The sequence below is a fragment of the Podarcis erhardii genome (assembly GCF_964252035.2).
Source record: "Podarcis erhardii genome assembly, chromosome: 2".
NCBI lineage: Eukaryota > Metazoa > Chordata > Lepidosauria > Squamata > Lacertidae > Podarcis > Podarcis erhardii.
In genome coordinates this window covers 110081051-110108237 of record NC_138498.1, presented here as the reverse complement: position 1 = coordinate 110108237, position 27187 = coordinate 110081051, and the positions used below count along the sequence as shown (strand labels likewise).

Below are 27187 nucleotides of genomic sequence, written 5' to 3'. Positions count from 1 at the left end.
TTACATCGTTAAAAGTTTTTTCCAAACAAATTATCAGCTTGTTTACAATCTCATGTCCACTCATTCAAATATAATCTAGCACTTCTTCCAAAAAATTTTATATTTTCTTTAGTCTCACTTATCATCAAATTTAAATCTAATTTAGTGGTGGCCAATTTTTTATAATCTAGCATCCTTCTTAACATTCAACCAAATTACAATGTTTTTGTAGATACATCTTGAATTTCTCCCAGTCTTCCTCCATCTTCTCTTCTCCCAGATCACGGATTCTGCCAGTCATCTCGGCCAGTTGCATATAGTCCATCAGTTGCATCTGCCACTCTTCCAGTGTGGGTAGATCTTGAGTTTTCCAGTTTTTTGCGATGAGTATCCTTGCTGCCGTTGTTGCATACATAAAGAATGTTCGGTCCTTCTTTAACACCTTCTGGCCGACAATACCCAGGAGAAAGGCCTCTGGTTTCTTAGTGAAGGTATACTTAAATACCTTTTTCAGCTCATTATATATCATTTCCCAGAAGACCTTCACCTTAGGGCATGTCCACCAGAGGTGAAAGAATGTTCCTTCATTTTCTTTACATTTCCAACATTTATTATCAGACGAATGGTATATTTTGGCAAGTTTAACTGGGGTCATGTACCATCTATATATCATTTTCATTACATTTTCCTTCAGAGCATTACATGCGGTGAAGTTCAGCCCAGTGGTCCACAACCTTTCCCAGTCCTCAAACATAATGTTATGCCCAATGTCCTGTGCCCATTTTATCATAGCCGATTTAACCATTTCGTCTTGTGTATTCCATTTTAACAGCAAGTTATACATTCTAGATAGTACCTTGGTCTTTGGTTCTAACAATTCTGTTTCTAACTTCAATTTCTCCACCTGGAACCCTAACTTTTTGTCATTTTTAAAAACTTCTTTAATCTGAGCATAATGTAACCAGTCTCGCACCTTATCCTTCATTTTCTCCAAACTCTGCAATTTCCAATTGTCTCCGTCTTTTTCTAATATTTCCCAATATTTTGGCCATTTGGCCTCCATATTGGGTCTTTTTCGGGCCTTAGCCTCCAGAGGTGAAAGCCACCTTGGGGTTTTATTTTCCAATAAGTCTTTATATTTTGTCCAGACATTAAACACTGCTTTCCTGACCATATGGTTCTTAAAGGCCTTATTGATCTTAACTTTGTCATACCATAAGTATGCATGCCAACCAAAAGCATTGTTAAAACCTTCCAGGTCCAGTACGTCAGTGTCTTCGAGAAGTAGCCAGTCTTTTAGCCAGCAGAAAGCTGCGGCTTCATAGTACAACTTTAAGTCTGGCAGGGCAAAGCCCCCTCTTTCTTTCGCATCTGTTAATATCTTAAACTTAATATCTTAAACTTTCGCATCTGTTAATATCTTAAACTTAATTCTGGGCTTTTTGCCCTGCCAGACAAATTTAGATATATCTTTCTGCCACTTCCGGAAGCACTCCGTTTTGTCCACAATCTGTAGTGTTTGAAACAAAAATAACATTTTTTGGACTCTGAATTTGAACTTGACGCTTTGATCGGGACTTTGAACTTGAATTTAAATTTGGACCTGAAATCGGCAAAGTGCAAACAGGAAGTCCGCTTTGCCGATCTTGTAAATAGAATGAAAGCAAGGGACAAGGGAACTTTGAACCATTGACTTTCCTTTTAAATAGAGCTAAATTTCACTGTCAGACCAAAAGAAACCCCCCTAGCAGGGAAAGGGAAAAAAAAATTCCACCGCTTTATCCTTGATATTGGTCTGTTGGTCTGTTTTAAACAACTGGAAGGCTACTGTGAACGCACCATTCTATGGACATTGTAACTTTTACTGTCGAATTCTGAGAAAGACTGGCAACAATTTAAAGGTGCTTCCAAGTTTGTAACTATTTTATTCCTGTAACAATTGGGAAGATAACTGGGGAGCTTATGAAGTTACTGTTTAACAACCATTGATGAAACAACTTGGCACTTTGCTCCCCTAGAGGAACTTTGTGCTATAGCTGGGGATTTTCCACTGCAGCTGTTATTGCTTATGGTTAAGAAGTAAGCTTGGGAACTGTGTGTGTGACCTTTTAGAGGCAAAGTAATGGATCAAGAAAAACAACCAGATAAGTCGCAAGAAAAGCCTCCAGAAAAAGTATCAACAAGAGCCAAAGTTAAACAACAGCAGCAGCTGCAGGCACAGCAACAATATCTGCATAGAAGAACATCATCAGCAGGACTTCCCGCCCCACAAGTTACAGAAAGGGAAGAACCAAAAGGAACAGGATCGGACTCTGCAACATTAGACAAGATCCTATCTGCCCTACAAAATTTGACAGCTAAGATTGATTTAAATACTTCAACTATTAAGGATTTGGGGCAAAAAGTAAACGACTTGGGGACAAATGTAAATTCCAACACCCAGGCTATTGACAGATTGCTGCAGGAATCTAAGGAGACAAAGAAGACAGCAGAGGAAGCAAAAGAGAGGGTATTGGCAGTTGAACAAAAGATACCGCCAATAAATAAAAAATTGGATGATTATAAGGTACAATTCTCTCTGATTGAACTTAAAGAGAAACAGACTAATTTGAGAATCAGGGCGGTCCCAGAAATAGAAGAAGGAGATTTAATAGAACTTCTTACATCGGAATTTGAGGAGTCCTGGGACCTGGAGCCAGACAAAGAAGAATTTAAGATAGTGAGTGCTTTTCGACTAGGAAGGGCCAAAAGGAAAAATAGAGCGAGAGACTGTTTGATTGCCTTAAGGTCAAAAGAAGAAAGAGATAAAATACTGAGTCTCCACTATCAGAAAGCACTTGAGATCCAAGGGGTGAGAATTGACATTTTTAAAGATATCCCGAAACACTTACTCGACCTTAGAGCCAACTACGGAAACTTGGTGGACCTGCTAAGAAGAAACAGCATTTTGTTCAGGTGGGAATTTCCGCAAGGTCTCTCGTTTACATTTAAAGGAAAGAAAATAAAGATAAGATCAGAGGAAGATAAAGTGAGTTTCCTGAGAGACTTTGGAGAAGAATTACAAAGAGAGGCCAGAACAAAAGATTCGGAAACACCAGGATTGGGACCACTTGACCTAGGAAGAGCCCCCTTGGGACTGGACCAACTAGAGAAAGAGACACAGCCATCAAATCAAGAGCAACTTTTAGGAGCAGTTGGAGGAACATCATAACAACAACAACAAGTCTCTGCAGATGTTAACTTGGAACATTAGAGGTTTGAACTCCCCTAGTAAAAGGAAGAAGACTTTCCATATGTTGAAAAAGGAACAATTGGACTTAATTTGTCTACAAGAAACACATATAACAAGACTCCATAGGAAATTATTGATAAATAAAAAGTTAGGCCAAGAATTTATTTCATCGGACAAAGTAAAAAAAAGAGGAGTTGTGATCTATGCAAAAGAGAAATTATCACCAAAATTTCTCTTTAAAGATGAACATGGACGATTTGTGGCAATTGAGATACAATTTCAAGGAGAGAAATTAGTAATAATTGGAGTCTATGCACCTAATGAGGGGAAATCAGAGTTTTACAAGAAACTGCACGAGACGTTAATGGACTTTATGGACCAAAACATTATTTTGATGGGAGACATGAATGGCGTTGTGTCGACATATATGGATAAATCTGAAAGACAGGTAGTTACAAAAGATGGAAGACTACCAAAGACCTTTTTTGAACTGACAGACAATATGGATTTGATTGACATTTGGAGAACTAAAAATCCCCTAGGTAGAGAGGGGACTTTCTTCTCTGAAGCCAACTTGACTTGGACAAGAATTGACCAAATTTGGATTACAAGAGGGATGGCACCCAAGATTCGAAAGGTGGAAATCTGCCCAAAAATTTGTTCTGACCATAACCCAGTGAGGATGGATATGAAACTAACACCGACTGGTTCCTTCAGATGGAGAATGAATGACACCTTGTTTAGAGACTCTGAAATTATTAAGAAGGCCCAAAAAACTTTGAAAGATTATTTTGAAATAAATCTGAAGACTACTGTGGAAAAAAGAGTAATCTGGGACGCAAGTAAAGCTGTAATGAGGGGGTTTTTGATTCAGCAAAATGTTATAAAGAGGAAACTTCAAGAGGAAAAGAAAGAAAAGATTTTAGAGAAAATTAGAGAAGGCGAGAAGAGATTAAGGACTAAACCTAAGTCCCAAGAGATTTTACGAGAAATTAAACTTTACCAGGCACAATATTTGAAAATGGTCAATCAGGACATAGAATGGAAAATTAAACAAATGAGACAAAAAACCTTTGAATCGGCCAATAAGTGCGGAAAGCTGCTAGCTTGGCAGCTGAAGAAAAGACAGAAATTAAACACTGTGACTAATCTTGAAGTAAATGGAAGGAATATACAAAACCCACGGGAGATTCAAGATTGCTTCCAGAGATATTTTAAACAATTGTATGCACAAGGGCCACAGAATGAAATTAAAATTGAGAAATTTTTGGAAACAAATGGACTACAAAAAATATCTCAAGAGAATAAATTAATACTGAATGACAAAATTTCTAAACAGGAGGTCGAAGGTGCCATCAAGAATTTGCAACTAGGCAAGTCTCCAGGCCCAGATGGGCTAACCTCCAAATATTACAAGGATATGAAAGACTATTTAATTCAACCTCTAATGTAGGTTTGCAATGAAATTATGGAAGGGAAAAGAGCGCCGGAGTCGTGGAAAGAAGCTTACATCACGCTTATACCGAAAAATGAGGCAGAAAAGACACAACTTAAGAACTACCACCCCATATCCCTACTCAATGTGGATTACAAAATTTTTGCTGATATCTTGGCTAAAAGACTGAAATTTTTTTTAGTAACAATGATACATAAAGACCAAGCTGGCTTTCTCCCAGGCAGGCAATTGTCAAATAATACGAGAAATTTAATTGACATTTTGGAAAAATTACAAGTTAATATTAATACAAAAGCTGTATTGATATTCATTGATGCGGAGAAAGCCTTTGACAATATTTCCTGGAGTTTTATGAGGAAAAATTTGCAAGGGATGGGGGTTGGAGAAAGGTTTGGAAATGGTATAGGCGCGATTTATTCAGAACAAAAGGCAAAATTAATAGTGAACAATGTAGTTACAGAAGAAGTTAAGATAGAGAAAGGGACACGACAAGGCTGCCCAATTTCCCCTTTGCTTTTTATTTCAGTCCTGGAGGTCTTGCTGAACATGATTAGAAGGGACCAACAGATTCAGGGTATACAGGTCGGAGTCAAACACTATAAACTCAAAGCTTTTGCAGATGACCTAGTATTGACATTACAGGAGTCAATCCCTAGTTCTAAAAGAGCTTTGGAAATAATACAAGAATTTGGTCAGGTGGCAGGTTTTAAATTGAATAAACTCAAAACTATGGTTTTAGAGAAAAATTTAACACCGGTAGAGAAGGAAAGGTTTCAGGAAGAAACAGGCTTAACATTAGTGAAAAAAGTAAAATACCTAGGGGTGAACCTGACTTCGAAGAATGTAAATTTATTTAAAAATAACTATGAGAAGTGTTGGTCAGAAGTGAAAAAAGATCTTGAAATTTGGACAAACTTGAAGCTTTCCTTACTGGGTAGAATTGCTGTTATCAAAATGAATGTATTGCCAAGAATGTTGTTTTTGTTCCAGATGCTACAAATCATCGACAAAATGGACTGTTTCGAGAAGTGGCAAAAAGAAATTTCTAGATTTGTCTGGCAGGGCAAAAAGCCCAGAATAAAATACAAAATTCTCACTGACATAAAGGAAAGAGGGGGGTTTGCCCTGCCGGACTTTAAGTTATATTATGAAGCAGCAGCTTTCTGCTGGTTGAAGGATTGGCTACTTCTTGAAAACACGGACATTTTAGATTTGGAAGGATATGATAATGTTTTTGGGTGGCATGCATATTTGTGGTACAGTAAGGCTAAAGTTTATAAAGCATTTAAAAACCATATTGTCAGGAAAGTATTGTTTAATGTCTGGATGAAATATAAAGATTTTCTGGAAAATAAAACCCCAAGGTGGCTTTCACCTATGGAAGCAAAGGCCCTGAAAAAGCTTAACATGGAATCTAACTGGCCTAAATACTGGGAAATTTTGGAGCAGGAGGGAGATAAAGTGAAATTGCAGAGTTATGAGAAACTTAAAGATAAGGTGCGTGACTGGTTACATTACTTTCAAGTAAGAGAGGCCTATTATTTGGATAGGAAAAACGGTTTCCAGGTGGAAAAATCAAAGTTGGAAACAGAATTGTTAGAACCCAATGCTAAGATATTGTCGAGAATGTATAATCTGCTGTTGAAATGGAACACTGAGGACGAAACGGTAAAATCTGCTATGATAAAATGGGCTCAAGATGTTGGTCATAACATTATGTTTGCTGACTGGGAACAGTTGTGGACCACCGGTATGAAATTTACGGCATGTAATGCCTTAAGAGAGAATATTATGAAAATGATATATAGGTGGTACATGACCCCAGTCAAGCTTGCAAAAATTTATCACTTGCCCGATAATAAATGTTGGAAATGTAAAGAAACTGAAGGGACATTCTTTCACCTCTGGTGGACGTGCCCAAGGATTAAGGCTTTCTGGGAGATGATATATAATGAACTGAAAAAGGTATTTAAGTATACCTTCTTGAAGAAACCAGAGGCCTTTCTCCTGGGTATGGTCGGCCAGTTGGTGTCAAAGAAGGACAGAAACTTTTTTATGTATGCTACAGCAGCAGCAAGAATACTCATCGCAAAGCATTGGAAGACGCAAGATCTACCCACCTTGGAAGAATGGAAGATGCAAGTAATAGACTATATGGAACTGGCTGAAATGACTGGCAGAATTCGAGATCAAGGAGAAGAGCAGGTGGAAGAGGACTGGAAGAAGTTTAAAGCCTATCTACAAAAACATTGTAAAACTTTTGAATGTTGAGGACATTGAAAAGGAAAAGAAGGGGTTCTAGTGATTAAGTTAAATAAGAGTGTAAAGGGAGGGATAAAGGATGAAAATGAATACGAATGATCTTGCTGAATAAATTTTTAAGTGGAATACAAGAAAGGAGGCGGGTGGAAGTAAGGGAAATAAGGTTTTGAAGGTTACAAATCTGAAAGAGAGTTTTTTTTTTACGCTAAATTTGTTTTTTTATGTGTTTTTCTTTCCCTTCTTTTTTGTATTTTCTTTGTAATATTTGTGGATTTTTATGTTGGATTGTTAAATTTTCTTTTGTTTTTTCTTGTAAAATTCAATAAAATATTATAAAAAAAATAAAAAAATAAATAGCGCATGCCTCCCGAGTCAACCGATTGGCTGGCAAGGGAGATGGCGCGGCCGAGGATTCCCTCGTGCACATGGGGGAGGGCGTGAAGCCCGCAACCCCACCTCCTCTCCAGCTCAGAAGTGGCTTTGTTAATTTTTTGGTAAGTATTCTGTGGCATATTATCAGCAGCACAGCTTCCCAGAGACAGCAACAATGATCACATGGTTCCAACACTTTTTGAAATGGTGTGGCCCTTGCCAAGCTCTGACAACAACAAGAAGAAGAGTTGGGATTTAATTGTTATTCTAAAGCAGCAATGCTGCAGCAAGCAAAGGCTCTAGCAGCTCAGTCAGCTGCTTGTGGCTGCAAAGCCAGACAGGATGTATGTGACTGTTGCCATGGAAACAAAGGGGCAGTCCATTCTCCTTATTGAGCACAGGATGTGAGCTCAATGTGTGTCATATGACCTGTACAGGATGTACATGGGTGGAGTTTGGAGTTTCTCTCTGTTTGTTGAAGAGAGCAGACATCTTTGACTGTATGACTGCTAAAGACAGGAATAAAAGCAATGTAGATACATTTCTGTCTGAGTCTGATTCCCCTCCCTGGGGATATGCTGGAGAGCAGGGAGGAGGAGAAGCAGTTGGTGTGTTTTTCTCACAGCCTGAGGAAAATCGCCGGAATGGACCTCGTGTGTTTTTCCTGCCGGGAGTCACCGGAGGGAGGTCGAAAGAATTCAGCCGGTGCCTGGAGAGATAGGCACATACCTCTGACCGAGCCTGAATTCTAACAGTGGTAGCAGAGGATGGTTTCTACGATCCATGGAAGTCTGCAGAAATAGTAGCAGTGCTGCTGTTTTCATTCCTCTCCATGGAAGCCTGAGATGGAGGCTGATTCTCTGCAGCCAGGAGCTTACCAGAAGAAGCTGAAAGCCAAGCTACGGAGCCCAGGTATGAGATTTTCGGGCTTAAAAGTGTGCATGCAGATTGATTCATTCTCTGCTTCAAGGGAGCCGTGTTTTGGAAAAACAGCTCCGAGAGAGAAGAGCTCTGCATTCCAAACATTCCTGTGGTTTTTCCTGTCCAAGGAAAGGAATGCTGTTGCGTAGCAACCCAGGCCAGTTTCGAGATAAGGGCTGTACAGTCAGGCTATGCCTCAGAGAGGCAAAAACAAAGTTTTTGTTTTGACTTAGGCCCAAAGGAACTCTTGAAAGGGACTTTGCAAGCGGCCAGTGTTATAGCTGCCAGGTGCACAAGAGTGTAAACAAGCCAGCTATTGGATTTTAGAGGCTTGTGTTTGAGAGTCAATGCAAGGACTCAAAATGGATGCAAAGAAGGGGGGAGGCCTGCCTTCTCTATCCCTCTTGACCAGTGACAATTATGCATCTTGGTCTATTAAGATGAAGGCCTTGCTGCAGAATCAGAGACTGTTTGGGGTGATTGAGAACCCCATCCCTGCAGCACCAACGCGTGCTTGGGAGTCACAGGATGTGAAGGCCAGAACTGCTATAATTCTGTGCGTGTCAGACTCTCAGCTTATCCATATACAAGATTTACAGCACGCGAAAGACGTTTGGGACACGCTGAGAAGGACACATCAGAGAGATGCAGGTTCTTCAGCGTTGCTGTATTTTGAAAAGCTGACCAACCTGAGGCTTGCGCCTGATGGAGATGTTCAAGCGCACCTGACGGAAATGAAATTTCTGCGTCAACAGATGGTGGAACACAATTTCCGTCTGCAGGAGGAAGTGTTTTGCTTCATGGTGATCAACAGCCTGAATCGGACTTACAAAACGGTTGCCAGTCAGCTGGGGTCTCTCCCAGCAGCTGATCTAACGTCGGACAGGGTCTTTGCCGTGGTTCTTTGTGAACATGACAGACTCGCCGCCCTGGAAGTCAAGGACAGGGGGAGACAAGAACGGAATTCTGACACCCCCACTGCTGTAGCTACTGGAGGAGACGCTGTAGCTTTGAACGTTGTCCAATGCTTCAATTGTGGACAGACTGGGCATCTTCAGCGGTACTGCAAGAAGCCACGTCAGAACAAAGGAGCCAAGGGAAGCTCCGCAAAGTCTGAGGCATCAGGCAAAAGTCATACCATCTCAAAGGCGAAGCCTGCAAAGGCCTTGATGTCGAAAGGAACCAAGCCGGATGTGGAGAACGCTTTTGTCATAGATACTGGGTGTACATTTCACATGACCCATCGTAGGGATTTGTTTTCGTCGTTTAAGAAGCAAAACTTCGTTGTACAACAAGCCAACGGTCAAGAGCTGGAAGCCACCGGAATTGGGACTGTGTATCTTAAAAGTCTGAACTTGACTATAAACAATGTTTATTTGGTTCCAGAGTTGAAGTACAATCTGCTCAGTGTTTCGCAGATTGCCAAGAAGGGACTAAAACTGTCCTATGATGATCAACACTGCGAGATCTACAAAGATGGAGAGTTGTATCTTTCTGCCGAAGAGAAAGATGGACTGTATTTGTTGACTTTTGATCAAAGTGATTACATGGAATGTAATTCTTGTGATTCTAACATGATCTCTTTTGCAGGTGTAGCCAAGAAGAACGCCAACCAGGTCACCTCGAGGGTCGACAAGGCATTTCAGCGGGTGTATGTTGATGTGATTGGTCCTTTAGCACCGTCTAGAGGCAATGCAAAGTATTACCTAATATGTGTTGATTCTTTCACAGGTTTTGTCTGGATTTATCTTTTGGAGAGACCGAAAGAAGCCTTAGAAAGGTTTAAAGAGTTTTTTGACAAGGTTAAAAATATGCATGATGCTGACATAAATTGTCTTTGCACAGATGAGAAGCCAATTTTTCTCTTACAGGATTTCCAGAGGTTCCTGAAGAAGAAAGGGATAAGACACAAAATTGCAGCTTCCGAAGAAGCTTGGAACAGATGTGTCTGTGTTAGGGTGAACAAAGAATTGCAAAAGGGAATGGAAGCGCAGTTGCTTAGTTCACATCTGCCACATGAGTACTGGGCTGAGTCGTTAACGTCATTTTGTTATACCTGGTTGAGAAAGTTTTCAAAAGAATTGGGAAGTTCTCCTTTTGAGAAACTGTTCCATAGAAAACCTTCTGTTGCCCATTTCAAGGTTTTTGGGTCTCATGTGAGAACAGAAGCTCCGGGTGGAGTAAAGAATGCCAGAGGCATTTTTGTGGGTTATGAAAAGGGTCTCTACAGAGTAATTTTGTCTGAATCTGGTAAGGTGATTCTCACAAAATTTCTAGAGAGTGCTCCTGAACAGGAGAGAGTGATTGTTCACACATTTCCCACAGGTGATGATGATGATTCTGATGATGATGATGATGATGTTGATTTTATTGAGTTCAGTAGTACTGATGATGACAGCGATAGCTCAGACAGCTCAGTTGTCACAGTCATTGAGAGGAAATCTCACACGATGACTAGACCGTCAGAAGAGGAAGACGAACCACTGTTTACAATTGGTACTGGTTCTCCAGAGAGTCCAAAGGCTGAACCCGAAAGCAGAGAAGAGCAGCACCTCTTATGTAGGTCTGAGAGAGCAACGAAGGGTGTACCACCCAAGAGGTATTCAAGAGTTTGCCAACCTAGCTATTGCATGTGTTGCTGTTGTAAACGACCAAGGTCAAATTGAAGCTGTGTCTGAGTCAGAGACAAAGGCACAACAGAGTGTTGTTAACCAAGGTAATGCAGATGCACTCATTCCTTGGAAGTCACACAACCAGAGAGGTACATTGGTAAAACCAGTGGCGGGTAGTTCCAAGGGTGGAACTGAAACAACAGGGGAGTGTTATACATATAACAACTGTTTGTTTTCTTCTCTGGATGACGCTTTGCTCGCAGCACGCATTGATACTTTAGGGGGAGTATGTTATTCTAAAGCAGCAATGCTGCAGCAAGCAAAGGCTCTAGCAGCTCAGTCAGCTGCTTGTGGCTGCAAAGCCAGACAGGATGTATGTGACTGTTGCCATGGAAACAAAGGGGCAGTCCATTCTCCTTATTGAGCACAGGATGTGAGCTCAGTGTGTGTCATATGACCTGTACAGGATGTACATGGGTGGAGTTTGGAGTGTCTCTCTGTTTGTTGAAGAGAGCAGACATCTTTGACTGTATGACTGCTAAAGACAGGAATAAAAGCAATGTAGATACATTTCTGTCTGAGTCTGATTCCCCTCCCTGGGGATATGCTGGAGAGCAGGGAGGAGGAGAAGCAGTTGGTGTGTTTTTCTCACAGCCTGAGGAAAATCGCCGGAACGGACCTCGTGTGTTTTTCCTGCCGGGAGTCGCCGGAGGGAGGTCGAAAGAATTCAGCCGGTGCCTGGAGAGATAGGCACATACCTCTGACCGAGCCTGAATTCTAACATTAATATCCCGCTTTATCACTACTCTAAGGAGTCTCAAAGCGGCTCACATTCTCCTTTCCCTTTCTCCCCCACAACAATCACTCTGTGAGGTGAGTGGGGCTGAGAGACTTCACAGAAGTGTGACTGGCCCAAGGTCACCCAGCAGCTACATGTGGAGGAGTGGAGACATGAACCCGGTTCCCCAGATTACGAGTCTACCGCTCTTAACCACTACACCACACTGGCTGAGCCCTGATAAGCAAAACCTGACCTTCAGAAAAGGCATGGGCTAGTTCAGCTCTTGCTGATGGGGAGCCTCTATGCCCTCTATGCCCTCCCCTCTAATGCACACTCCGCCCATCACGGTTATAGGTCTTTCTCTATTTAATTAGAATGCCTCCAGACTGTCTTGAAGGATTTGGGCACATACTGTACTTGGAAATTTAGGGTTGTGAAATTAAAGTGGATTAAAAAGCTCCAGAGTCCTATTAAAACAAATGCAACTTTTAAAGCAAACAAGCAAATGGACTATTTCAAGGGTGCCCAAACTTTTTCCAAAGAGGGCCAGATTTGATGAAGTGAGGGCCGTCCAAAGTTGTTGAGTTTTCCCCCAGGACATATACAGCCATGGGGGCTGGATTAAATTGGATTAAACCCCTGAAATGGACTTTCACATGCTTTAATTTTATTCTGTTTTTATGTTGACATTTTAGCAGAATAATTTCAAAGTTCTGTTTTGAGCAGGCATAGGCAAACTCGGCCCTCCAGGTGTTTTGGGACTACAACTCCCATGATCCCTAGCTGACAGGACCAGTGGTCAGGGATGATGGGAATTGTAGTCCCAAAACATCTGGAGGGTCAAGTTTGCCTATGCCTGGTTTTGAGTTTACTTATAAAGATTGAGTTTAAAATGTAAAATATATATTTCTGTGGAGAATAAGCTTTGTCTTCTCTTTTGGAACAGACTATGTTCTTATTCAATAAAATTCCCTTCATTCACTAGTTAATCTCAAAACTTTCCTTTCTCTCTCCAGGTACAACTGGTGAATTGCTTTCAGTCTTCACACACTGTGGCACTGAACGTTTGAAAGAGAAATGTGGACAGGAAGCAAAGGTCAAGGGAGAAATAAAGAAATTGTTATGCTGTGCAACTAACTTATGTTTTGACTGATTTTACTACTCTGTTCTTGAATTGCTCCTCCTTCCTGTTCTAGATGTAAATGTAGATCAGAGTTGGGTGAGGAGTAACCTTTGTCCTCTCTTTTGGTATGGATTTTGGACTAATACAATAAAATTATCTTCATTGACTCGTTAATCTCAACAAAGATACTTCTCTATCTCTCTCCAGTTGAAACAGGTGAATTAGTAAGAGCCTTCAAAGAATGTGGCCCTGATCATAAGAAACGGGCATGTGGAATGGAACTATCAGATGAAACTAAAATGAAAACGTTGTGCTGTGAAACTGACATGTTTTGACTGATTTTACTATTCTGTTCCTAAATTGCTCCTCCTTCCTGTTCCAGAGAAGAGGACCACCCATTTGTGTCCACTCATTTATGCATTCCTTCACTGTAACTTCTCCCCACAAAAGTGTGCCATTGACTTCAGCAAGAGGGTGGGATGGGATGTTCCTAGATGAGTTCATAGACACCTACCAAGCGGTGCTTTACACTGTCTACTCTTACCTTCCCCACACCTGACCTCATATGAAGTCAGGCGTAGGGTGGATGTGGGCTGGGGTGGGGGTCTTCTGCAATAGCCTCTTGTGCCAAATGTGGAAAACCAGAATGCTTCCTTATGCCCAGAGGCCAGAGTTCCCCTCCCTTGCTAGAACTGGGCAAACCACAGAAAAGGTTATCCAAAATATTAGCTTTTGTGGTAGGGATGGTGATGAGATTCATTAAACAAGAGGGTGAACTTGGATGGTCTGTCGTTGCTCGTGAGCAAAACCATCTGCCTCAAGTCATAGGACAGTTTTCTATCTTGGTCTGTTCTCTGTCTGAGTCTCATGATTCTCTGCAAACTCTGAATGATCATGAGCCCCATTCCTAGAGAGGGATCGTACATTTGGCATAACAGGCATCTGCCCTAATTCTGACACTTGCCACATGAGTATTGGGCTGAATCTTTATCATCTTTTTGTTACACTTGGGTGAGAAAGGTTTCAAAAGGTATGAAATGTTCTCCTTTTGAGAGGCTGTTCCGCAGAAAACCTTCTGTCTCGCATTTTAAGGTTTTTGGATCTCAGGTCAGGACTGAAACTCCAGATGGGGTGAAGAATGCCAGAGGCATTTTTGTGGGTTATGAAAAGGGTCTCTGCAGAGTAATTTTGTCTGAATCTGGTCAGGTGATTCTCACAAAATTTCTAGAGGGTGCTCCTGGACAGGAGAGAGTAATTGTTCACACATATCCCACTGCTGATGATTCAGATGATGAATTTGATTATTCTGAATAAAAAAATTCCTTCCAGTAGCACCTTAAAGACCAACTGAGTTAGTTCTAGGTATGAGCTTTCGTGTGCATGCACACTTCTTCAGATACACAAGCTCATACCTAGAACTAACTCAGTTGGTCTTTAAGGTGCTACTGGAAGGAATTTTTTTATTTTGTTTTGACCATGGCAGACCAACACGGCTACCTATCTGTAACTTGATTATTCTGATTATAGTGATACTGAAAGTGACACAGAAAGCTCAGAGAGTTCTGTTGACACAGTCATTGAGAAAGGTTCATACACAAAAGCTAGATCTTCACAGGTTGAGGATGAACCACTGTTTACGGTTGGAACTGGTTCTCCAAAAAGTCCTGAGACTGAACCAGCCAGCAAAGAGGATCAGCACCTCATACGCAGGTCTGAGAGAATCACAAAGGGCGTACCACCCAAGAGGTATTCTCAAGAGTTTGCTAGTTCAGCTGTTCCATGTATTACTATTGCTGACAACTCAAGCCAGGTTAAGGGTATGTCTGAGTCAGAGACAAAGACACAACAGGGAGTTGCTAAGCGTAACATTACATTCCCTAGCCAAGGTAATGCAGAAGCACTCATTCCTTGGAAATCAGACAACCAGAGAGTTACATTGGTGAAACCAGTGGCGGGTAGTTCCAAGGGTGGAACTGAAACAACAGGGGATTGTTATATGTATAACAACTGTTTGTTTTCTTCTCTGGATCAAGCTTTGTCCGCAGCTAACGATGATTCATATGGGGGAGGATGTCAGTATATGGAAACATCACCGCTGCAGACAGCCAGATTGTTGACACCACATGAGGCGCTTAACTGTGGGAAAGAAGATTTTCCCAGGACGTTCACAGGCTGGATAAGTCTTTGTGAAGAGTCCCCTTTGGATCTTGAAGTATGGGTTCCCCCAACAAAATTTAAAAATTTGGCTTTGTAAGTCTTTGTGAAGAGTGTAACTTGAAACCTTCTGTTTGCGTTTGTACAGGAAGTTTGTCAGACTTGCTGGAAGAACTGAACTGAAAGGACGTGTTTTTCTCTAGTTGCTGTAATGTCAGAAATAAACATCATGTAAATATATGTCTGACTTATTTTCTTTCCCCTGCGGAAGCAGGAGGGAGGGGTTGTGCATTTTGCCCATGCTTGGGAAAATGTCGCCTATCAAAATCTCCCTGGTCTGTCTGGATATCAGCCAGAGGAGGTTACTGGTAAGCAAGCTCCGAGGACAGTGAGAGGGGCCAGCCTCTATGGAGGGGGCTTGCAAACTAACAGTGATCAGGCACTCCCATTTCTTTAAGAACTTGCCATAGTTTGCTGTGGTCGACACAGTCAAAGGCTTTTGCATAGTCAATGAAGCAGAAGTAGATGTCTTTCTGGAACTCTCTAGCTTTCTCCATAATCCAGCGCATGTTTGCAATTTGGTCTCTGGTTCCTCTGCAACTTTGAAATCCAGCTTGCACTTCTGGGAGTTCTCAGTCCACATACTGCTTAAGCCTGCCTTGTAGAATTTTAAGCATAACCTTGCTAGCGTGTGAAATGAGTGCAATTGTGCGGTAGTTGGAGCATTCTTTGGCACTGCCCTTCTTTGGGATTGGGATGTAGACTGATCTTCTCCAATCCTCTGACCACTGCTGAGTTGAGCCAGCACCAGCGCAGCACACGGAAACGCCGTTTACCTTCCCGCTCGAGAATGGTCCCTATTTATCTACTTGCACTTTGACATGCTTTCGAACTGCTAGGTTGGCAGGAGCTGGGAACGAACAATGGGAGCTCACCCCATCGCGGGGATTCGAACCGCCCACCTTTCGATCAGCAAGTCCTAGGCACTGTGGTTTAACCCACAGCGCCACCCGCGTCCCCTACTAATGGTCTTAGTTGTCTCTATACCAATGCACATAGTATGGAAAACAAACAACCTCCTCAGTGATAGTTTTGAGGAGAAGTTGGTAAGATGTGGACTAGCTGATACTATGGTTAGGTGAATTTGTAGTTGGCTGATTGACTAAACACAAAAAACACTTACCAAGTTTTGGATTTCCCTGGGCAAGATAAAGTGATTAACAATTTTTTAGAAGCAAGTATTTTATTATTCCTTCTGGTTATGGGATCACTGGGAACAGCAAAAACGTACTATTGTGGCACAAGGGGGATTCACATACACCCTTTAGTTCTGGAAAAATATGCCCCTAGGCCCTGAGGCTGAGGGAAAATCTACGCTGGCATCAGGTGCTCATAGAAGCCTGGGACATTCTGTATAGCCCATTTCGATTTTTCTGAAAAATCAGTACATTATGCACCTAACATCTTAAGGAATTACTACCCGCATCCCTGTTCCTCTTCAGGGCCACCCAAGCATATTCACAGAGGCTTCATGCGGTGGTGCTGTGGTCTAAACCATGGAGCCTCTTGGGTTTGCCAATAGGGTGAGCTCCTGTTGCTCTGCCCCAGCTCCTGCCAACCTAGCAATTCGAAAGCATGCCAGTGCAAGTAGATAAATAGTTTCCGCTGTAGCGGGAAGGTAAACAGCATTTCCATGCACTCCAGTTTCTGTCACGGTGTCCAGTTGCACCAAAAGCAGTTTAGTCATGCAGGCCACATGACCCGGAAAGCTGTCTGGGGACAAACTCCGGCTCCCTCCGCCTGAAAGCTGAGATGAGCGCTGCACCGCATAGCTGCCTTTGACTGCACTTAACCGTCCAGGGGTCCTTTACCTTTTACCTTTTCACCGTTCAAGCTTACCAGCATGAAAGAAGAAGCCAAGAAGGTTCCTCCTAGCCTTAAATAATAGTAAAGGTAAAGGATCCCTGACAGTTAAGTCCAGTCGCAGACAAATCTGGGGTTGCGGCGCACATCTTCCTTTACAGGCCAAGGGAGCCGGCGTTTGTCCATAGTTTTTCTGGGTCATGTGGCCAGCACGACTAAGCCGCTTCTGGTGCAACAGAACACCAAAACCAGAGCAGCACACGGAAACGCCATTTATCTTCCTGCCGGAGTGGTAGCTATTTATCTACTTGCACTGGCATGCTTTCAAACTGCTAGGTTGGCAGAAGCTGCGACAGAGCAACAGGAGCTCACCCTGTCACGGGGATTTGAACTGCTGGCCTTCTGATCAGCAAGTCCAAGAGGCTCAGTGGTTTACACCACAGCGCCACCTGTGTCCCTTAAAAGGGAGAATTTTTATGCAGCACTTTGCACTCCCATGTAGCTTCCCATCCAGTTACAGACCGGGGCTGTTTCTGCTTAGCCAATGTACGTGCACACTGCAACAAAGCCACAATGAGGTCTTGTTAATTGAAAGAAACAGGTGTTCCTTCCACGTTAGATATTATCAGGTGGCTACAGAGGTCCGGGACATTCTGTACAACATTTGGCTATTCCCTCAGTCCATTGGGATTTATCCTAACAATCAGCTCATTTTACCCCCAATACTGAAAGGCAGCCACTCGCCTCATCTTTGTTGTTCCTCAGACACCCCAGCATGTTGCCAGAGGCTTCTGGTACCCACCAACCTCATCAGGATCAGGTGCCCTGAGATGCTAATAAGGTTCCTATTGACTTTATATAATGGCTATGTTGAACCTGGTTCCTCAATCAAGCAACTTGTTGTTTTTCAGAAGCTGACCTGTTGCCACTAGTTATTACCATGTTTTCCTATCCAGAGCAAGATTGGGTTTTCTAACAAGGGGCATCCTGGCTATAGCAGTCAAAAGTCAGAGTACAGATTTCAGCTTCTGCCCATAGTTCTCTCAACTGCAACACTTGACCTACTCCCCTGCAAGTGAAGAGTTGCCATTCATTCCAATCAGAGGAAAGGCAAACAATGCACTTGGGAACAGTGGTAGCAAAACTTGCCCTTCAGCTGATGGTGGTAAATTGATACTTTACCACACAAACCAACTGATAACTTGTTAAACTGGCATCTATAAGCAATGCTGTGGAGCCACAAAAATCCATCAGGAGGCAAATGTATGACATGGGCTCACCTGCTTTGATTTCCGGGTCCTATGTCTTTGAACGTGGTCTAAGATGGATGGAATATTAAAGGACCATGGGAAGTGAAGGACACAAGGTAGGAGTTGGTAATGCAGGTGAGCTGTGCATAAGCAAGCTGCCAGCTAGCTCTGCTGAAGCTCTTTTTATTAGCACAATATGCAAAACCAGTTAGATAGATTTTGGACTGTGACCTTTACACATCTTCCAATCCTGAGATGGAGGGGTGGTACAAAGTTATTTTGGCACCTGTTTCCACCGCGTCATTTTCCCCTTGAACCATGTATGACGAAGGAGACAAAGGGCACAGACAGGGCACAGCAGACCACTAAGAGAACAAAGGTTAGATAGAGGGCATGATGTTCAGACAGCTGTGGCTTTGTCTGTGGGTGGAAGTGTGCTCCACACCCGAAGGTCACGTGGTCAGACAGCTGAGGCTTGTCTGTGGGTGGAAGTGTGCTCCACACCCAAAGGTCACGTGGTCAGACAGCTGTGCCTTTGTCTGCGGGTGGAAGTGTGCTCCACACCCGAAGGTCACGTGGTCAGACAGCTGAGGCCTGTCTGAGGGTGGCCACCAGGATGAGGCAAGAAGTCAAGAAGGTTCCTTTCGGCCTTATATAATGGATGTCTTGAACTAGGCACCTCAAACTGCACAGTGTGTTCTTGTCTGCCTGAAAGCCTGCGATTTCTCAGCTGCTAGCCTCCCAAAGCTCTCTCTGCATACAAAAGGCATTCCAATGGAGCAGAGCTTGTTTCTTGGTTATCGAAGGCCACGTCTGATTCAGGTCTGGCTACTTACATTTTGTGTTCCGGTTTTTGCTCAGGACTGGTGGTAAGTATTGCCCCCATTCCCCATCTCAAAATAGGTAAGACAAGAATAAGACACTGCTTTACATAGGTAAAACTATAGGTAAAATCTAGGAGCAACTGGTGGGGATGTACTTTGGGGCAAGAGTGGAATACATGCCTCCTAAAGTGGGGACATGATAGTTCAGTGTTGGAGCACATGCCTTCCATTGAGAAAGCCCCTAGTTAATCCCCTACCTATCATCTCCAGGTGAACATTTCAGTGAGAAGAGAGTGGAGCATCCTGATAATGGGGCAAAATAGACAAGGCAGCTCCCTGTGTTTGTAGAAGTGAATCAAATTACCCATCTCTTGTATGTGTATAGATGGGTAGATTCAGGGCTCATGCACACTGCTGCTCATCCTGTGCTTTTGAGGCAAGGGCCAAGGGGTTTTCCATTTGTCTCACCACATTCCTGAGGAAAACCCACTGTTTGTGGCTGAATCCAAGCACATCAATCGGCAGAAAACCCTACTGACGATTGTTTCGATTCAGCAGATCCAGTTCTTAAGGTGAAATCCTGCACCTTGGAGCCCATTTCAGGGGAGAGTTCAATTTCCCCTTACCATTCACTAGTTAGTATCAACCTAAGTACTTATCTATCTCTCTCCAGGACAAAATGGCAAATTGACTAATTATGTCAAAGAATGTGGTGAAGACAGTTCGAAAAAACTCTGTGGGACAGAGGTGACATCGGGAGATAAAAAGAAAGCATCATGCAAGGAGAGCTCTCAATTCTCAATTTGGAAGGAATTCGGACTTAATTGGATAAAAAGAATAAATTAAACCAAGGAAAGAAACCGGATGCAAAGTTAGAATTCACGAGACCGGCTTTTATCCGCAATCAGCATAAACGCATGGAAACAGCAAAGCGATCAAAAGTGAAAAGCGATCAAAAGTGAAAGTAAGTTACCACTTGCGGCTATTGTTTCTTCTCCCATTCAACTGGTTAAAAACTAACTTTTTTGGAAAATACAAATGAAACAAAGCAGATGGAAGGTAGAAGGGGAGACAGAAGAATAAGATTGAGTTATTAAGGTCCTTTTTGTAGCTTGTGAAGTGGAGTTAAAGAAATAAGACTGTGGTGTTGTTTCTAAATAAAAACTGCGGAACAGAAGGGGAATTTCCGGCTTTGTAGCCGGCACCATTGTTAACTGCTCACTAGTTTGTCCAGTGTTTGCCGAACTTTGAAAGAGAACTCTCTTGGATTTTATGGGATTTTATGGGATTACCTACATTGGATTTTTGGATATAAATTGGTTTTTCTTTTTTGTTCTATATTCTACTCTCTTTTTCTCATTTAAATTTTTGAACAACATTACGACGGTTGGAGTTCTGGGAACTTTCGGGAATTTTCGGCTCCTAGCGGACAGAAGGCAAATAACAACTTGATTCTATCTGGGGTTTTTTTATGTTTAATGAATTTCTCTCGGCTTTTGGATTACAAGATTTATTCACATACAAGAAATAATTGGATTAGCCTAATTGGTGGCAGAAGATTTGGTTTACTCAGAAAATAAAAATAGTTTTCCTCTATTTTCTCCTGGAATCAGTTGGTGGCAATAGTTTATACCCAACCTGAGTGCTTTTTGGGTGGAATAGCCTAATTGGTGGCAAGAAGAATTTTAAAGACTTATTCTCATGGAACTTTGAAGTGTCAGGCATAGCTCTAATGGCTTTAGCCCAAACGTAGAAGAGTTTTCCTGCACAGTGAAGAAGCTAGTTGAGGTGGAAATGACTAGTCAGCTAGACTCAGAATAACTATTTACAGGATTTATTAAAAGGAAAAGAAACCAGCAGAGTTTCTGCATACAAAACAAAGTAAAATAAATCCCCCCTCTCTCTCTCTTAACCATACACAGCACTCCTACTCCTAACACACCTCACCCCAAACGTACTAGCATTCCTAGATAACAGAGTTGAGTGCTGGTCGTTAACCAATCAGAGTAAGTAGTTTCTAGGTCAAGCAGACCTTGGCTTTCTGCCAAGAGTAAATTGACACTGCCTTGAGTTAATTGTGTGAAGCCAGAATCTGTAAGTTTTCATGAGAATCAATTAACAGAAACTGAACATATTCATCTATTTGAGTCCAGCTATATTTTGTCTTCTTAAATTTACATTATTTCCTCCAAATTTCTACATCTAAAATAGGACTGAGATTGATATATCATAGACTATTGGAGGTGCTATTTACATGTTTGAATTATTTGATGAACAAAAATTGTTTTGTTAATAGATAATTGTATATTGGGGTTGGACTCATTTAAATTTGGGAAGGTGGTGGGACTGAACATAAGGATAGTGATTTGATTAGGGAAGTTAAGGGGTAGGAGAGAATGTCTCATCTACCGAAGAAAGGTGGGGAGGGAGGAACACCGGGGGAAAGAAGAGGTTCAAAGCCTGAAGCAGACTTTAAAGCAGAAATTTTAAAAATGTTTGCAGAAATAGGACAAAGCGGAAAAAAATCTAGAGGATAAATTAGAACATGTAGATACTAGAATTGAACAGGTGGATACAAAAATTGGGAAAATGGACCAAAAAATTGATGATACAGTAAAAGAGTTAAAAGGTCAAATAAAAGAAGTTTCTAAAAGAACGCAATCTGTTGAAGAAGGATTAAAAAAGACAAAGGTTGAGATGAAAGAAGTCAGAAGAGAAGAGGAGAAGATTAAAGCAGGAATTTCAGAAATAAATAAAACGCAGGAGGAAGTATGGGATGCAATCTCTATGAATGAATTGAGACAGCGGGAAGTGAATTTAAGACTGAGAGCAGTTCCAGAGGTGCAAGGGGAAAATATTAAAGAAAAATTAATAACGGAAATTGCTCAATGGTTGGAATTACAAAAAGAGGACGTGGAGAAGAAGGTTCAGAATGCATTCAGAATGAGAGTAAGAACAACCAAAACAAGGAAGGTTTCTGGAGATTGCCTGATTACTTTTAAAGATAAAGACATGAGGAATTTAATACTTCAAAAAAACAGAGAGAAGCGATTGAACATTGATGGGAGTTACATAATCATCTTTAAAGATATACCGGTCAGGTTGTTGAAACGAAGAGACCCTTACAAACCATTGGTCCAAATTTTGAAGAAGAATAAGATTGAATTCAAGTGGGAATTCCCACAGGGGATTTCCTTTGTATACAAAAGCAAGAGACACAGACTCACAAGTCCAGAGGAAACAAGTAAATTTCAGAGGAGATACAAAGAACTAATGGAAGAAGAGGAGGAAGAAGCTGAAGCAGTGGGAGGAACTGGTCCAATGGGAGGAAAATTCCTAAAAGAAAAGCACAAGAAGAATAGAGAGAAGGAGGAGGAGGAAGAGAAAGAAGAAGAAGAAGAAGAAGAAGAAGAAGAAGAAGAAGAAAGATTATAATAGTGGAAAAATAAAATTCTATATTTTTAATCAGAAGAAAATATGGCATTGAAATTATGGAATTGGAATATTAACGGAATGAATGATAAGAAGAAAAGAAATAAAATTGAACAATATTTAAAAAAGAAAAATTTGGATATCATCTGTCTCCAAGAAACTCATGTGGCAAGGAAACACAGGAAAATTTTGATTAACAACAGATTGGGAAAAGAATTTATATCTTCGGATAAAGAAAAGAAGAGAGGAGTAGTTCTTTATGTAAGGAAAAATATAGAAGCCCAACAGATTTTCAAAGACGAAGAAGGGAGAATGATTGCAATACAGATCAATTGGCAGGGCGAAAAAATACTAATTGTCGGGATCTATGCACCTAATGGAAATAAGACTGACTTTTATAAAAAATTGGAAGAAAGGCTGTTTGAATACATGGACCAAAAAATGATAATATTGGGAGATATGAATGGAGTTGTTTCAACAGCTATGGATAGACTGAGAGAAAAAGGTGACAGCAAAGAAGGCAAATTACCAAAGACTTTTTTCTCCCTGGTTCAGAATTATAACTTAATTGATATTTGGAGACTAGAAGAAGTGTGCATGCACACGAAAGCTCATACCTAGAACTAACTTAGTTGGTCTTTAAGGTGCTACTGGAAGGAATTTTTTTATTTCGTTTTGACTATGGCAGACCAACACGGCTACCTATCTGTAAAAGGAGATAACAGAAATCATAAAAGAGATGAAAGAAGGAAAGGCACCAGGACCGGATGGCTTTACAGCGACCTATTACAAAGAAATGAGGGATTCCTTGGCGGTACCACTTAAAGAAGTCATGAACAACATTATGAAACAACAGGAAATACCAGAAACGTGGAAAGAAGCCTTTATTACACTCATACAGAAACAGGATTGTGATCCTACACAAGTAAAGAAGTATAGACCGATATCTTAGTTGAATACAGATTATAAGATCTTTACGGGTATTTTAGCAAAAAGATTAAAAAGGGCACTGCAAGAACTTATCCATGAAGATCAGGCAGGTTTCCTTCCTGGCAGACAAATGAAAGACAATGTGAGGAATATAATAAATATTTTGGAATATTTGACTGCCAGGAATGCCAGGAATGAGAAGCAAGCCATTTTAATGTTTGTAGATGCAGAGAAAGCGTTTGACAATATATCATGGGAATTTATGTTGAAAAATTTGGAAATGATGGAAGTGGGAAAGGACTTTTATAATGGTATAAAGGCAATCTACTCAGAACAAAGAGCTAAATTGATCATAAACAATGTAATTACAGAAGAAGTGAATATAAAGAAAGGTACAAGACAGGGATGCCCTCTCTCACCATTATTATTTATCACGGTCCTGGAGGTCCTGCTTAGTTCAATTAGACGAAATGAATTAATAAAAGGGGTTACAGTAGGTCAAAATGAATATAAAGTAAAAGCCTTTGCCGACGATCTGGTAATTACGGTAGAAGACCCGACAAGCAGTTTAAATGAGGTTATAAAGGAAATTGATCAATTTGGAAAGGTGGCCGGGTTTATATTAAACAAAAGAAAAACCAAATTAATGGTGAAGAATATGGATCAAAGTTCAATAGAAGTGCAAAAGGAAACAGAAATGGAGGTGGCTAAGAAGGTAAAATACTTAGGAATACTTAGGAACCCCGAAAAACATTGATTTATATCAGAATAATTATTTAACAATTTGGAATGGTATAAAGAGAGACCTCGAAGTGTGGGGCAGGATGAAACTATCCTTTTGGGGCAGAATTTCAACAATCAAGATGAGCGTGCTTCCAAAGATGTTGTTCTTATTTCAAATGATCCCAATAATCAAGGGGACAAAGATCTTCAGAGAGTGGCAAAGAATGATATCAAGATATATCTGGCAGGGCAAAAAGCCAAGAATACAATTTAAGTTATTAACTGATGCAAAGGAAAGAGGTGGCTTCGCCCTGCCAGATCTGAAACTATATTATGAAGCATCTTGTCTCTGTTGGTTAAAGGACTGGATAACATTAAAAAATAATAAGTTGTTGGACCTTGAAGGTTTTGATAATAGATTTGGTTGGCACGCTTATTTATGGTTGGGGAAGAAGAAAGTTCATAAAGGTTTTGAGAATCATATTATTAGGGGTTCCCTAATAGAAATATGGGATAGGTACCAAAATATTTTGGAACCTAAAGTACCACATTGGTTGTCCCCACTGGAGGTCATGAGTGTGAAAAAGACAAATATGAGAGAGCATTGGATGACATGGAGATATAGTTATTAAAGAAGGGGGGAAATGGAAAATGAAGCCATACGAACAAGTTAAAAAATATGTATATGATTGGTTGCACTACCTTCAAATAAACGAAATGTTTAAAAAGGATTTTAAAGAGAGGGGATATATCGAAGGAGAGTCCAGATTTCAAAAAGAGATAATAAATAATGATTGTAAAATATTGTCCAAAATGTATAAAATGTTACTGGAGTGGAAAACAAAGGACGAAGAAGTCAAATTGGTTATGATACATTGGGCCAGGGATTTTGGTTATAATATACAATTAGCAGATTGGGAAAAAGTATGGAATGAAAATATGAAATTCACTGCATGTATGACGATAAAAGAAAACATTATGAAAATGGTATACAGATGGTACATTACCCCAGTTAAACTTGCAAAAATGTATAAAACATGTAATAAGTGTTGGAAATGTAAAGAAAAGGAAGGTTCGTTTTATCATATGTGGTGGGAATGTAAGAAGGTGAAGGGTTTCTGGGAAATGATATACAATGAGTTGAAAAAGATGATTAAATATACATTTGTGAAGAAACCAGAAGCTTTTCTGTTAGGAATTACAGGAAGACAAATTAACCAAAGTGATTATAAACTTTTTCAATATGCAGTGACTGCGGCTAGAATCCTAATGGCCCAAAAATGGAAACAAGAGGAATTACCGACATTGGAAGAGTGGAGGCTGAAACTTATGGACTTTGCAGAATTAGATAAAATGACTGGAAAAATTAGATACCAGAAAGATCACAAGTTCACTCAGGACTGGAAAAAGTTTACGATATATCTGGAAAATATTTGTGATGAACAGACAACGCTAGTTGGATTTAAAGAGGCTTTGTGATGAGAAAGGGTATTGTAAAGAGAAAATGAGATGTAAAGATATTATAAACTGGCAATATATCATAAAGGAAATGCGGAATAAATATTAAAACATGAGGATTGTGGGGGGAGCCGGTGGAAGTCAAAAATTTGTAAATTGGTGAATATGGTTGTGTTCGAACAAATTTGTAAAAGAAAATTTCTTTAAAAATTAATAATAATAATAAAAAGAAAGCATCATGCTGTAATAGCGACTTATGTTTTGACTGATCTTACTATTCTAAAGTTGTTTTCGCCTATCCATGTAAAAGGGTGGATAACCAATCTTTCCCCTTTGGTAGACATAATATTAGAACGTTTCATATCATTTCCTTTCAATGGAGGCCAGGTCTTCCTCCTGCCATTGCAATTCAAATGACAGACAAAAGCCCCATGCAGACATTCTGATGCCACGTCTAATAATCACATTAAGGAGATGTTCCACACAGGAAACCCCCCAATTTGGCTATCCATACTTGTTAATCAAACACTCATTCAGTTCACAACTTCATTTCTCCTCCGTGCTCCTGAGAGGAGGACCACTCATTTGTGCTCACTCATTTATGCACTCCTTCATTGTCTGATATTTTGAAAAGTAAGTTCCTCTTGCAAAAGTGCACAATTGACTTAGGTATTGGGGTGGAATGGGTCGTGTCTTGGAGAGTTGATGGACATGTGCCAAGCAGTGATTTGCACTGTCTATAGGATTTGTGGGTCTCTTTATCACTCCCCATCCCTGCTTGAACTTGGCAAATCACAGAAGATGTTATCAACTACAATAACCTGTGCTAGGGATGGTGACAATTCCTCTCTTCCTGGAGCTCATGGAACCCTGTTCTTCCCAACCTCTCCTTTGTTGGAGAGCTTGAATGTTCTCTGTTCTCTTTCCTGAACATTGCCATGTGACTGGAACGTAGCAAAGTTTTAAGTAGTTTAGACTTGTGGGAGTTCTAGGTGGCCAACCACGATAGAGTTCAATAATAACAGTTAAAATCACTGCTAGTTTTGCATGCAGTAATGAGGCGAAAATAATAGCTTGTATTATTTGTTTTACCTTACGCATCAATGATTTCTTTCAATAAAATTTAAAAATGAAGTTGCAGTCTGTATTCTATTTTGGCTCCTGTGTAATTACTGTATCTTGATCACAAAAGAAATCACTGTACCTCATATTTTACTTTCCTCAAAATTGAGGAAATCTTAATTATATGGGCCATATCCCATGCTATGCAACAGACATCTGTGCTCAGCTGCATTTCCTTTCCCTCTCTGGGCCCCTCCAGCTTCCGGAAGACACAGGCAAGAATACGACAGGGCAGAACAAACAATGCAGATCCTCCATTCTGCACAACACTCTTGCATCATATATGGCAGTGTTCAAATAGAATCCCATACACAAAATACACATGAGCCCAATCAGCATCTGGAAGTATTAACGTAACCGTACCATATTCGTCTGTTTCTCCAAGTCTTTGCACTCAGATTCCAAAATAAAAGGGCCTCAGTCAACTGACTAACCAGCCAACCTTCCACCTCTCCCCATTTAAAAGCATCAGTTCCTATTGGATGCAGTTTGGCTCCAAGAAATATGGAGGTGACCAGAATATCTGTTCATGGGATTGCCAGGAATGAGAGTCTGTCTTGCAAGCCTGCTGTCTCTCCATGTCCCACATCTTTGAGTAAAGTTGAAGATACATGAAATATGAAAGGACCACTTATTTATCACTCATGGAGGACTGGCAGTAACACATGGCTGGGCATACCATTCATTGCGCTG

At 40.8% G+C, this 27187-nt stretch overlaps 1 long non-coding RNA gene across 1 annotated transcript in view; it reads right to left on the bottom strand.

Annotated features, from left to right (window-relative positions):
- Window positions 1-27187, bottom strand: part of LOC309337460 — a 180823-nt gene that overhangs the window by 40217 nt on the left and 113419 nt on the right. The gene's annotated exons all lie outside the window — the stretch shown is intronic.